Raw genomic sequence first — 13,449 nt, 5'->3', positions numbered from 1 at the left:
GGCATGGTAAGGGGGTGGTGGCGGTGCAGGGGTTGGGTAGGGGGTCCCGGGGGTGGTGGTGGTTTGGGGCAGGGGGGTCCCAGGAGGGGGAAATCAGGGGACAAGGAGCAGGGGGGGTTGGATGGGTCGGGAATTCTGAGGGGGGCAGTCAGGGAAGTGGGAGGGGGTGGATGGGGGCAGGGGCCAGGCTGTTGTGAAGGCACAGCCTTCCCTACCTGGCCCTCCATACAGTTTTGCACCCCGATGTGGCCCTCGGGCCAAAAAGTTTGCCCACCCCGAGCTAGACCATGTTCAGAGAATCTTGGCAAACAAATCTCTAAACAGTTGATTCCAAAACAATTTACCCAACTCCTGTTTATTTCTAAAAGAATCCTATTTTTAAAAAAACTTCAGTTGAGATTGTGCATGGAAAAATATGGTAAGGATTCAGGGTCTCATGCAGGTGATGTGGCAGTGTCTCCTCCATTTGGATTAGAAAGGAGCATAATAATTGGCATGCATGATTTGGTCTATGGAGTTAATGAAAAGTTAGATCTCCTAGATTCTGCTGTCTTCCTGCTCAAGGTCATCTGCCCAGGAAGGGATTCAAGACTTCTCTTGAGACTTGAGAGAAGTAGCTAACAGTTGGAATAGGAGTTTGCACAGAGGGAGAGTAGGCTTCTAAATTAGTTTTTTAAGTTAGTTGTTAATTGGGCTAAAGAAAATCTATTAAACCAAATAAACACTTTAGCTTCTAACTTTAAAAAGTAAACCTAGTGCCAGTCAGAGTAAAAGCCTCAGTTTAATTATGCGGGTAAGATTACCAATAGGTTACGGTGGGGGCTGCTGAGTGTGTAGTACATTAATGTAGTGCTTCCTAATTCCATACTCCAAATGGTGACTGTGGTTGCCAAGTGTGTCCAGTCTGGTATGGGAGCAAATGCAGAAAGGCGGCCTATCAGTTGAATTTCTTCTCTGTAAGACTAGCAGTTGCACACAGGGCTGTCCTTACCAATACGCAAAGTATGCAGCTGTACTTTTCTGGTTCCCTACACAGCTGCATGCTGCTCCAGCCCCTGCTTCGCCTCTTCCGCCCCTGCTCCACCCCAGCCCTGGCCTCGCTCCACCCCTTCCCCAAAGCCTCTGCCCTGCCCCTGCTCCACTCCCCTGAGGACTGAAGCAGGGCCGGGCCTGCACTCACCAGGGGCGGGAAGTCCAGTGGCCCGGCCCCAACCGCACTGCTGGTGAGTGCTGAGGGGTGGTTCCTCCCTTCCCCCAAGCCTGCCCCCCCCCCCCCCCCCCCACAGGGGTGCTGTGTAGGGCACCAGAATAGCTAGGGACGGCCCTGGTTGCACATGAATGTTTTGGAGAATGTGATCCTGAACTCACTGAGTATCTTCAGAAACCTCTTTATCCCTAAATGTTCTGTTAATAGAATCATAGAAATGTAGGACTAGAAGGGACCTCATTAGATCATCTATTCAGTCCCCTGCACTGAGGCAGGAATTAGTGTTATCTAGATGATCCCTGATAGGTGTGTGTCTAACCTGTTCTTAAAAACCTGCACTGGTGGAGATTCTATAACCTGCCTAGGTAATTTGTTTCAGTGCTTAACTACTCTTACAGTTAGGAAGCTTTTCGTAATGTCTAACCTAAATCTCTCTCGCTACAATTTAAGCCCATTACATTTTATCCTGTCCTCAGTGGTTAAGGAGGACAACTTGTCACCCTCCTCTTTGTAACACTTATGTACTTGAAGACTGTTGTTATGTCCACCCTCTATCTTCTCTATTCCAGACTGAAAAAACTGAGTTTGTTTAATCTTTCCCTGTAGGTAGTGTTTTCTAGACCTTTAATCATTTTTGTTGCTCTTCTCTGGATTTATTCCAATTTGGCCCCATCTTTCCAAAACTGTGGTGCCCCCAACTGGCTAGAGTGCTTCAGCTGAGGTCTTATCAGTGCGGAGTAGTAGTAGAATTACTTCTCATGTCTAAGGCTACATTTTAGTCACAGATGTGGGGTTTTTTTTAAGTAAAAGTTATGGACCAGTCACTAAACAATAATTCATGGTCCGTGACCTGTCTATAACTTGTACTATATACTCCTGACTAAATCTTGGGGTGGGGGGCGCCGGGGCTGGCAGGTTCCCTACCTAGCTCCTTGTGGCTCCCTGGAAGCGGCGACCTATCCCTCCCTGAGCTCCTAGCTCTGTGCGCTGCCTCCGCCTGCAGGCACCACCCCTGCAGCTCTCAATGGCTACAGTTCCCAGATAATGGGAGCTGTGGAGCCAGCACTTGGGGCGGGGGCAGCACGCGGAGCTAGGAGCTGAGGGAGGGACTTGTCTCCCCTTCTGGGGAGCTTCCTGAGGTAAGTGCCACGCAGAGCTCTCACCCCCTTCCGCACCCAAACTCCCAGCCCTGAGCCCCCTCCCACACCCAAACTCCTGCTGGTGCTGCTTTGGCAGTGGGGGGGGGAGGGCCAAGACTGCCCTAGCAGCGGCCTGTGTGGCTGTTCAGGGGCTGCCCGAGCTGCTCAGGCAGCCCCTGGGCCAGCTGTACCTGCCGCTTCAGAAGTCAGAGGTCCCAGAAAGTCACGGAATCCATGACTTCTGTGATAAACTCGCAGCCTTACTCATGTCTTTCTTACAATACTCCTGTTAGTACATTCCAGAATGTTTTTGCAGCAGTATTGCTTTCTGTTTAGTTTGTCATCCACTATAACCTCAAGATGCTTTTCAGCAATGCTCCTTCCTAGGCAGTCGTTTTCCATTTTGGATCTGTGCAATTGACTGTTCCTTCATTAGTAGAATACTTTGAGTCTCTCCATACTAAATTGCATCCTATTGATTTCAGACCATTTCTCCAGTTTGTCAAGGTAATTTTGAGTTCTAATCTGTCCTCCAAAGCTCTTGCAACCACTGCCAGCTTGGTATCATCTGCTAACTTTAAGTGTACTCTCTTTGCCATTATCTAAATCATTTATGAAGATACCGAATAGAACTGGACCCAGGACCGATCCCTGCAGGACCCCACTCAGTATGCGTTTCCAGCTTAACTATGAACAAGAGATAACTGTGTACTGTTTTTCAGCCAATTGTGCACCCACCTTATAGTAGGTTTGTCTAAACTATATTTCCCTAGTTTGCTTATGAGTAGGGTGACTATATGTCCCATTTTGGTTGGGACAGTCCTTTTTAAAGCCCTGTATTGGCCATCCCGATTTTTTGGGCAAAACTCTGCATTTTGCCAGAAAGGTGGGGTGTGACCCTCTAGTGGGACACGGAGGAATGTGTGGGGTGGGGGGAGCAGCAATACCAGCCCTATATGGGAGGGAGGGCTCAGGAGAGTGTCTTAGGCCAGGCAAGCCCTGTGTGACCAGGTGGCAGGGGTCTTGGGCTGGCCCCATCTGCAGAAGGGGAGAAGGGGGCATTAGTCCCTTTGGGGAAAATTCTCACCCAAGTTATGAGAAGATCATGTGAGACAGAATCAGAAGCCTTAGTAAAGTTGAGATACATCACATCTACTTTCCCCCATCCACAAGGTTTGTTTCTCTGTCAAAGGAGGATATCACGTTGACTTGATGCAGGGGCGTGTACAGGGATTAAACATTTGATGGCTTTTGGAGGGGCATGTTCTGTGCCCCTACCGTGGCCATGGGCCTGGAAGAACTGTCAGGTCCCTCTGTGACCCTGGCCCGTGCCTCTGCTTGCCTCCCCTTGAGCATGTCCCAGCTTGTTGTGATTTGTTCTTGATAAATCCATGTTGACTGTTACTTATCTTTCTTTTTTTAGGAGCTTACAAATTGATTGTTTGCTCCATTATCTTTGTGGGTGCCAAAGTTAATTGGACGGGTCTATATTTCCCTGGGTTGTCCTAATTTCCCTTTTAACATATAAGTATTATGTTTGGTCTTTTTCAGTCCTCTGGGATCTCTCCCATCCTCCACGGTTCTCAAATATAATCTCTAATGGCTCAGAGATGTCTTCTGTTAGTTTAAGTATTCTAGGATGTATTTTGTCAGGCCCTGTCAACTTGAAGACACTAACTTGTCTAAGTAATTCTAAATGGGTTCTTTCCCTATTTTAGCCTCCGGTCCTACTCCTTTTATACAGATGTTAGCTATGTTAGTTGTTTGATCACTGCTAGCCTTTTTGATGAAAAGTGAAACAAAAAATTGTTTTGCATTTCGGTCGTTGTTGCATTTTCTACTATTTTTCCCTCCTTTTTGAGTGATCGGCTTACCATGTCCTTGGTCTTCCTTTTACTTCTAATGTATTTGTAAACTGTAGTCTTGTTTTGTTACCTTTTATGTCCATATCTAATTTAATCTGATTTTGTGCCTTGGCCTTTCTAATTTGTCCCTGTATGCTCTGTAAGGGTTGTGGTACAGTGACTGGGGGAAAAACTCTAAAATTCTCCCGCACTTTTCCATAGTTGGGGGTCATTGTATATCTCATTGCTGAGGGTAAGCAGGGAAGCAAGGGTATGTCTACTACATGCTTGTGGCTTCTGCCCTGGTCCCTATGCTACTCGCCTGTGTGCTGCTTTGGTCCTCTCACAAGTAATTGCCGAATAGCACAGGAAAGCTTCCTACAATGGGGGAAGGAAAAGAGCAGCTCTGCCAAAGAACCTTTAGCAGGGGATTGCAGAGTACCTCCCGGAAAACTTCCTAGAGATCTCTCTGGAGGATTCCCATGAGATCTTGGCGTGCATAAACACCCTGTTCTGCTGTACTGATTAGCTGCACAAGAAGTGTCCAGCACAGAGGAACACAGACAGCCTTGTACATTTCTATACCCTGAACCCATCTCTGAACTACGCAAACCGCTTCCCAGGCATCTCCTTTTCTTCTTCTTGCTCACCGGAGAGCAACTGCTGAGACTGGCCAGATACCTTCAAAGTGGTGAAGAGTTCCTGGCTGCCTGCCCCACGGGGCAACCTGGCCAGGAGCTCCTCATCATTGTTTAACTCCACCTCTTCATCAATGCAGGAATAGTGTTCAAAGGCAACGGGTAGCTTGGATTAGAAAAGGGAAATGTAAAGCCTGAGGTTGTCTGTCTATTTTCTGTATATCATGTATGTTTGCTTTCCCTTAATATTTCATCTCTGAATCTGTGGTTAAATAAATTATATTTTTACCACAAGCAGGTGCAAACTATGAAGTGTGAGTGCCAAAGCACACTGATAACTGTGGGGGCTGGTTTCACATGTTTGGGGGTGATGAACTAGAGGGGACTGATTTGAGTCTCTTAATACTTAAGAACCCAGGGAGGACACATTTGGGAAAACTTGGGACTGGAAGGGCTTTTGATGTCACTGCAAGGAGTGACTAGGCTGATGAGACTCAGGGGGTGAAACCTTATGCTTGTGGGCTGGCTACTGGTGCCAGGGTTTGGGACCATAGTTGCACAGCATTAAGGGCCCCAAGGTTACAGAGCATGAGGTAACGTAGCCACTTACTAGTCTGGGTGGTTCCCAGAACATCAGTCATTCCCATGAACAGTGATGCAGAAGAGCATTCTCCTCTTTCTGATAGACAACAATCAAAAGGTTTCTGGACAGAACTCCAATTCTTATGTCGCAGCACTTGGATGTCAGGTGGATAGGCACTTTGAAAATGGCAAATGTTCAGGAGAGAATGCTTGTCTCTATGCTGGTTAACCTAATTTCCAAGCAAATTTATGGGAAGAATGGTCCTGTGGCTGAAGTACGGATCTGTAGCTGTTCAGTTCCCTGAAACGGACTTAACTGACTTGCCCAAAGCCACAGCATCCACTTGGTTATAACTGGGTTAATACTTCTCTTACAGATGTTGAGAAGCTTAATTATTGATAAAATGCTTTGAGATTCTGAAATGGGGAAGGTAAAAATGTTTGGCTAGTAATTTATTATTCACCGCACTTTGAGAAACTGCTTAACCATGTTTGGTTTTGAGTATCATAATAGTAAAACATTGCTGATGTTTGTTGCTTACTGTCCATGGAGTGAACTAGAATTCCAATGTTAAATTGCTCTGGTTTAATTGAAGGAGTAGATCTGCTGTGTCAGTAGTCCTTCTTTTAGTCAGCTGCTTTGTTTATTGCCACACACTATCATATGTCTGGTATGGATGCATCTGATGAAGTGAGCTGTAGCTCACCAAAGCTTATGCTCAAATAAATTTGTTAGTCTCTAAGGTGCCACAAGTACTCCTTTTCTTTTTATCATATGTCTGTTACACTTAAGGTTTTTTTAACTTCATTTTTTTCAGATAATGAAGCAAGATGATAACTTAAATGCCACTAAAACAACAGCAAAAGCTGTCTTTCTAAAAGCTATCTATACAACACCGTCTTTGAAATAAATTAAAAAAAAACCCCATATATACTAGACAGAACAATTCTTTCTGAGCGGAAAGAATGGCCTATATAGTCCTGTGAGTAGCGTTTTCTTTATGTAGACTATCGCGGAAGTTACTTGAATAAAACTTAAACAGTGAAAGCCAAGCGCAGTTGGCCTGTTTTCAGTTTTTTAGCTGAGTTGGCAGGATTTTTTTTCAGTATCAAGTTTGGACTTCATGTTCTACAAGAGGATTAGAAGCTGAAATTGGGAAACCAAGCTTTTGATTGTAAGCAACACCTATAAATCTGTAGTTGAACTTAGTCTTCTGAAATACAGGCTTGCTGTGTTATGAAGAAACTCACAGAATGACTGAAGATATTCTGAACTTTCGATGCCATTATGCATAATATATAAATTTAAGGGGTGAAACTGTGCATACTTACAATCCAGAATGATCTAAAAATTTAAGTGAAATCTGCATAAAATAAGAGATTGGCAGACTAAAGTCTTAACTTACAAACAAATGGAAGATAAATATCAGTTTTGCAACCCATGATATGTGGGTGTCCAATGCCACTGTTTTCTCAAACTGATAGCCTACCCTACGTTCTTTTTCAGAAGATTAAGGTCCTTCTTTGAAATAACTAAACTCGTTTTTTTTTTTTTTTTTTTAGGGCTGTCAAGCAATTTAAAAAAAGTATTGCGATTAATCACTAATAGAATACAATTTATTTAAATATTTTTGGATATTTTTACATTTTTCAAATTGGTTTAAATTACAACACAGAATACAACATGTACAGTGATCGCTTTATAATTATGATTACAAATATTTACACTGTAAAAAACAAAGTAAATATTTTTCAATTCACCTAATACAAGTACGTTAGTACAATATCTTTATCATGGAAGTTGAACTTAACAATGTAGTCTTATGGACAAAAAAAAAAACACTCAAAACAAAACAGTGTAAAACTTTAGAGCCTACAATTCCACTTAGTTCTACTTGTTGTTCAACCAATCACTCAGACAAACAAGTTTGTTTACATTGCAGGAGATAATGTAAAGGATCTCACAAAACTAGATGACTGGTCAACAAAATGACAGATGAAATTTCATGTTGATAAATGCAAAGTGTAATGCACATTGGAAAACATAATCCCAACTATACATATATGATGATGGGGTCTAAATAAGCTGTAACCCTTCAAGAAAGCGATCTTGGAATCATTGTGGATAGTTCTCTGAAATCATCCACTCAATGTGCAGTGGCAGTCAAAAAAGTGAACAGAATGTTGGGAATCATCAAGAAAGGGATAGATAATAAGCCAGAAAATATGATATTGCCTCTATATAAATCCATGGTATGCCCACACCTTAAATATTGCATGCAGATGTGGTCGCTCCATCTCAAAAAAAGATATATTGGACTTGGAAAAGGTTCAGAAAAGGACAACAAAAATGATTAGGGCTTCCGTATGAGGAGAGAGTAATAAGACTGGGACTTTTCAGCTTGGAAAAGAGGCGACTAAGGGGGGATATGATAGAGGTCTATAAAATCATGAGTTGTATAGAGGAAGTCTTATTTACTCCTTCTCATAATACAAGAACAAGGGGCCACCAAATGAAATTAATAGGTAGCAGGTTTAAAACAAACACGAGAAAGTATTTTTTCACGTAACGCACTGTCAACTCTGGAACATCTTGCCAGAGGGTGTTGTGAAGGCCAGTACTATAACGGGGTTCAAAAGGGAGCTAGATAGATTCATGGAGGATAGGTCCATCAATGGCTATTAGCCAGGATGGGCAGGAATGGTGTCCCTAGCCTCTGCCAGAAGCTGGGATTGGGTGACGGGTATGGATCACTTGTTGATGATCTGTCCATTCCCTTTGGGGCACCTGCCATTGGCTCCTGTCAGAGGACAGGATACTGGGCTTCATGGACCTTTGGTCTGACCCAGTATGGCTGTTCTTATGTTCTAAGGTTGATTTTCTTTTTTGGTGGTTCAGTTCTGTAGTTTTCGCATTGGAGTGTTGCTTTTTTAACTCTTCTGAAAGCATGCTCCCCCACCACCTCCTTCTCAGATTTTTGGAAGGCACTTCAGATTCTTAAATCTTGGGTCGAATGCTGTAACTGTCTTTAGAAATCTCACATTGGTATCTTCTTTGAGTTTTGTGAAATTTGGAGTGAAAGTGTTCTTAAAATGAACATGTGCTGGGTCATCATCTGAGGGTAAAACAGAGCAGGAGACATGCAATTCTCCCCCTAAGGAATTCAGTCACAAATTTAATTAATACTTTTTTTGACGAACATCATCAGCATGGAAGCATATCCTCTGGAATGGTGGCGGAAGCATCAAGGGGCATATGAATTTTAGCATATCTGGCATATAAATACCTTGCAGTGCTGGCTACAAAAGTGCCATATGAACACCTGTTCTCATTTTCAGGTGACACTGTAAAAAGTAAGTGGGCAGCATTATCTTCTGCAAGTGTAAACAAACTTGTTTGTCTTCACAATTGGTTGAAGTAGGGCTGAGTGGACTTGTAGGCTCTAAAGTTTTACATTGTTTTGTTTTTGACTGCAGTTATGTAACAAAAATCTACATTTGTAAGTTGCACTTTCATGATAGAGATTGTACTACAGTATTTGTATGAAGTTAATTGAAATACTATTTTGTTATTTTACAATGCAAAAATTTGTAATAAAATATAAAGTGAGCACTGTACACTTTGTATTCTGTGTTGTAATTGAAATGCATATATTTGAAAATGTAGAAAAAATCCCCAAAATTAATAAATTTCAATGAGTATTCTATTTAACAGTGTGATTAAAAGTGTGATTAATCACGATTAATTTTTTGTAAGTTAATCACGTGAATTAACTGCGATTAAGCTCTAGTTTTTTTTAAACAAAAGACAGTACAAAAATCACAAACCAAGGTTATGTCTTCTGTTAAGCACTTAAGTTACTTGAGTGCTTCAGTGAGGGATGTCTGCTTCTATTAGAGGTAAAGTAAACTTTATCTTTCAATTTTTATTGGATTTTTTTTCACCACTAAACATTTGTAGTTGTCATTCAGGTGGAGTCGGGATAGTCGAACATGTTCTCTTCCTTGGTCTGGGAGGGTAGTTATTTGCAAGTGGGGAACTTTTAGCTCAGAAAAGAGAATCCTAAATTCTCATAAACCAACGTGAAAGGAAAAGAGATAAGCCTTTTTTTGGGGAAGGGGTGGGGTGGCAGACAGCTCCCTCTAAAGCCCTTTGCAGTTTTATCTGGTTTTGAAGTAATGTGAATATTACTTGTAGTAAAGTAATGGTCAAAATTCTGGTAATGATCATATTCAGTAAATTTCAGCAAAGTTGAACATAGTGTGCAGCTGACACTAAGTGACTTTCAGGAATAGACCAGTAAGAAACATAATCAAACTATGAGCTCAGATTTTACAGTGTAATAATAATGAAGCCATATCTGAAGTGAGTCTTTGACAAACCATATTGTTAAACTAATAAGGCAATTTAATCTGTTACAGATGCCTCAAGCCATAGCATTATCTGTTTTAAAGTCTTCATGTTTCTGAGATTGGTTAGATCTGGAAATGACACCTTTGTTGTGGAATAACAGATTTGCTTATAAATATGGCTTCTTTTACTGAAAACTTTCTCGCTTCGTTGATTAAACAGTTTGAACTCTTATTTTATGAGACATAGTTTCATGAAACAAATTTCAACCCAGCTAGCTTTTATGGAAACTGAGTAAGACTAACTAATAAAGTGAAATCTTTATAGTGAGGGTTGTTAAAACTTCTAGGATTTCTGAGCTTTTGAATATTAGTTGCTGGCTTTCTGGGTATTGGGGTGATAGTACCATTTCTGAGGCCTGGTCTACTCTACAAAGCTTGATTGAGATAAGCGGCCTTGCGTCGACCTTGTGCGCCTGTACAAATGCAAATCTGTCTTCCACTGATGTAAGCTTTCCATTATTCCGACATAGTAATACCACTCTTTGAGTGGCATTGAGCGATGATTGATGTATTGAGGTCAACAGAATGCAAATGTACATACGACCGGCCATGGTGGGTCAGACCAAATGTCCATCTAGCCCAGTATCCTTTCTTCTGACAGTGGCCACTGCCAGATGCCCCAGAGGGAATGAACAGAACAGGTATCATCAAGTGATCCATTCCCTGTCATCCATTTCCAGTTTCTGGCAAACCAGAGGGCTAGGTTCACCATCCCTGCCCATCTTGGCTAATAGTCATTGATGGACCTATCCTGAAGGAACTTACCTAGTTCTTTTATGAATCCTGTTAGTCTTGGCCTTCAACATCCTCTGGCAAAGAGTTCCACAGGTTAACACTGCGTTGTGTGAAGAAATACTTCCTTTTGTTTGTTTTAAACATGCTGCCTATTAATTTCATTTGGTGCCTCCTAGTTCTTGTGTAGCGAGAGAGTAAATAACCCTTCCTTCCTTCCTTCCTTTCTCCATACCACTCACGATTTTATAGACCTCTCATAACCCCCCTTAGCCATCTCTTTTCCAAGCTGAAAAGTCCCAGTCTTATTAATCTCTCCTCATACTGAAACCATTCTGTACCTCTAATCATTTTTGTTGCCCTTTTCTGAACCTTTTCCAATTTCAGTATATCTTTTTAAAGATTTAATTATATTTATGGTCACTATTACCAAGTGGTTCTGCTATATTCACCTCCTGGACCAAATCCTATGCTCCATTTAGGACTAAATCAAGAATTGCCTCTCCTCTTGTGGGTTCCAGGACAGCTGCTCCAAGAAGCAGTCATTTAAGGTGTCAAGAAACTGTATCTCTGCATCCCGTCCTGAGGTGACATGAACCCAGTCAATATGGGGATAGTTGAAATCCCTCATTATTGAGTTTATTTTTATAGTCTCTCTAATCTCCCTGATCATTACAGTCACTATCACCATCCTGGTCGGGTGATAGGTAACGTATCTCTGCTGCTATATTCTTCTTATTCAAGCATGGAATTACTATCCATAAAGATTCTGTGGTACTGTTTGGTTCATTTAAGACTTTTACTTCACTTGATTCTATGCTTTCTTTCGCATATAGTGCCACTCCCCCACCAGCATGACCTGTTTTGTCATTCAGATATATTTTGTACCTTGGTATTACTGTGTCCCATGGATTATACTCATTCTACCAAGTTTCTGTGATGCCTGTCTATGTAGACACTCTGTTACCTATGTGGACACTAACAGTCCTCCAGCAGCGGTCCCACAATGTTCCTTCCTTTTCTTTAAACTCTGTTCCATAAATTTATTAAGGTTTTAATGTATTTACTTTCCACTTGAACAAAATTTTTCTGAAGTTTTTTCATTTAATAAAACAGTACTGTTTGGAAAATAATTCATGTTTATTAGTTCCCAACATTTACAGCAGAATGCTTGGCAGTAGTGAAAGCAACCACTTACTTGTTGTTGAACACTGACACAACTCATAGGATCAGTCACAAAGTGTAATAATCATAGTTTTATGCTGCTTGCTGTAGATTTAATAGGTGCATTGTCAGTATTATGTTCATTGGTCCTTGGTACACATCTTACAATTCCTAACAGGTCCCCAAACTTCAGGGCCAGGTAGAGCACAGTCCATCACAATGCTGTGTTGTGGTTCACTGTCGAAGTGTTCTCTCAAAGCCCCCCTGTGCTGTATAGCTCCTCATTGATGTCTTCTGATAGCTCTTGTATTTGGCTTTTTAAACTGAGCAGACAGCTGCTCCCCTTCATCTCAGTGGCTCCTTTTCCCCCTTTGCTTCACAGATATGCAGGCCACAACGGGCTGCTACAACTGTTGGGATCATTTCTCACTGAGATCCAATCACATTAATTAAATTCACCAGTGCCCTTTCAATCTACCAAAACTGTCAATCTACCACATTCAACTGTCATTTTGCACCTGCTGAGCTGGTAGTTGAATCTTTCCTTGGTGCTCGCGAGGTGGCTAGTGTACAGTTTGATGAGCCAGGAGAGTAAGGGATAGGCTGGGTCCCCCAGGATCACTACTGCATTTCAACTTCAGTAATGGTAATCTGCTGGTCAGGAAAAAAATCCCTGCTTGCAGCTTTCTGAAAAGTCCTGTGTTCTTAAAGATCCGGAAGTCGTACACCTTCTTTGACCAGCCCACATTTGTGTTGGGGAAGCGTCTCTGATGATCCACCAGCACTTGAATAACTAAAGAAAAATAGCCCTTTCTGTTGATGGAGTCAGTGGCAAGTTGGCCTGGTGCCAAAATTGGGATGTGTATTCAGTCTGTCACCTCATTGCAGCTTGGGAACACTATCACTGCAAAGCCATCCACTTTATCCTCCATGTTGTCAAGAGTCATAGTCCTGCGTAGAAGGAGATGATTGATCAATGGTCCTGCATGCTTGCATGACAGCGGCCCCCATGGTGGATTTTCCAACTCCAAAATTATTTCCTGCTGACTGGTAGCAATCAAGCACCGCAAGTTTCCAGAGCGCAATTGCCACTTGTTTCTCCACTCTTAGTGCAGCTCTCATTCTGGTGTCCCTGCACTGGAAAGTTGGTCCTCGTTATGTCCCACAGCAATCTGCCCACCAGCAAATTGTCACCTTCTCTGTGGCTCTTCTTGCAGCTCTGCAAATACTGGAGGATCATATGTCCTGTGCTTGAAACACTCATGACAATAGTTTAGAACTGTGCGGGCTCCATGCTTCTGTCAGAGACAGTGAACAAGCCCGATATTGGTGGTTGGGATTTTTAACATAGGTGTGAAAATTATGGGATAGAGAAGGTTGCATGGTGGGAACTTGACCGCACAGTTCCAGTCACCCCTGCATGACTCATTTCTGCCCACAGTGCATTGCCAAAATTTCCCGAAAGCCAGTGCACTGGACAGCGGTGATACCTGCTATATACACCACAGGAATACCTACCCATGGTGCACTGCGCTGTGCATTGAAACAAGCACTCCTGATGAGTATGTGCAGTGCTGATGCAAGGAGCCATGTATGTATAGGAACAAGCGATATGCTGGCTGTGGTGATATTAGGCCGACGTAACTTGCATCGGCAAAACTTTGTAGTCTACGTATGCCCTGGATAGGGCTTATGCTGAGGTCAGTACTAAACTGAGTCTTGCTTAGCTA

General features: G+C 42.4%; 1 protein-coding gene across 5 annotated transcripts in view; it reads left to right on the top strand.

The window, feature by feature from the left end:
- Positions 1 to 13,449, top strand: part of HERC2 (HECT and RLD domain containing E3 ubiquitin protein ligase 2) — a 206,705-nt gene that overhangs the window by 16,793 nt on the left and 176,463 nt on the right. The gene's annotated exons all lie outside the window — the stretch shown is intronic.

Source organism: Chelonia mydas, chromosome 1 (genome assembly GCF_015237465.2).
Source record: "Chelonia mydas isolate rCheMyd1 chromosome 1, rCheMyd1.pri.v2, whole genome shotgun sequence".
NCBI classification, from domain to species: Eukaryota; Metazoa; Chordata; order Testudines; family Cheloniidae; genus Chelonia; species Chelonia mydas.
The sequence above is the reverse complement of the archived record's forward strand: the minus strand, read 5'-3'. Positions and strand labels throughout refer to the sequence as shown.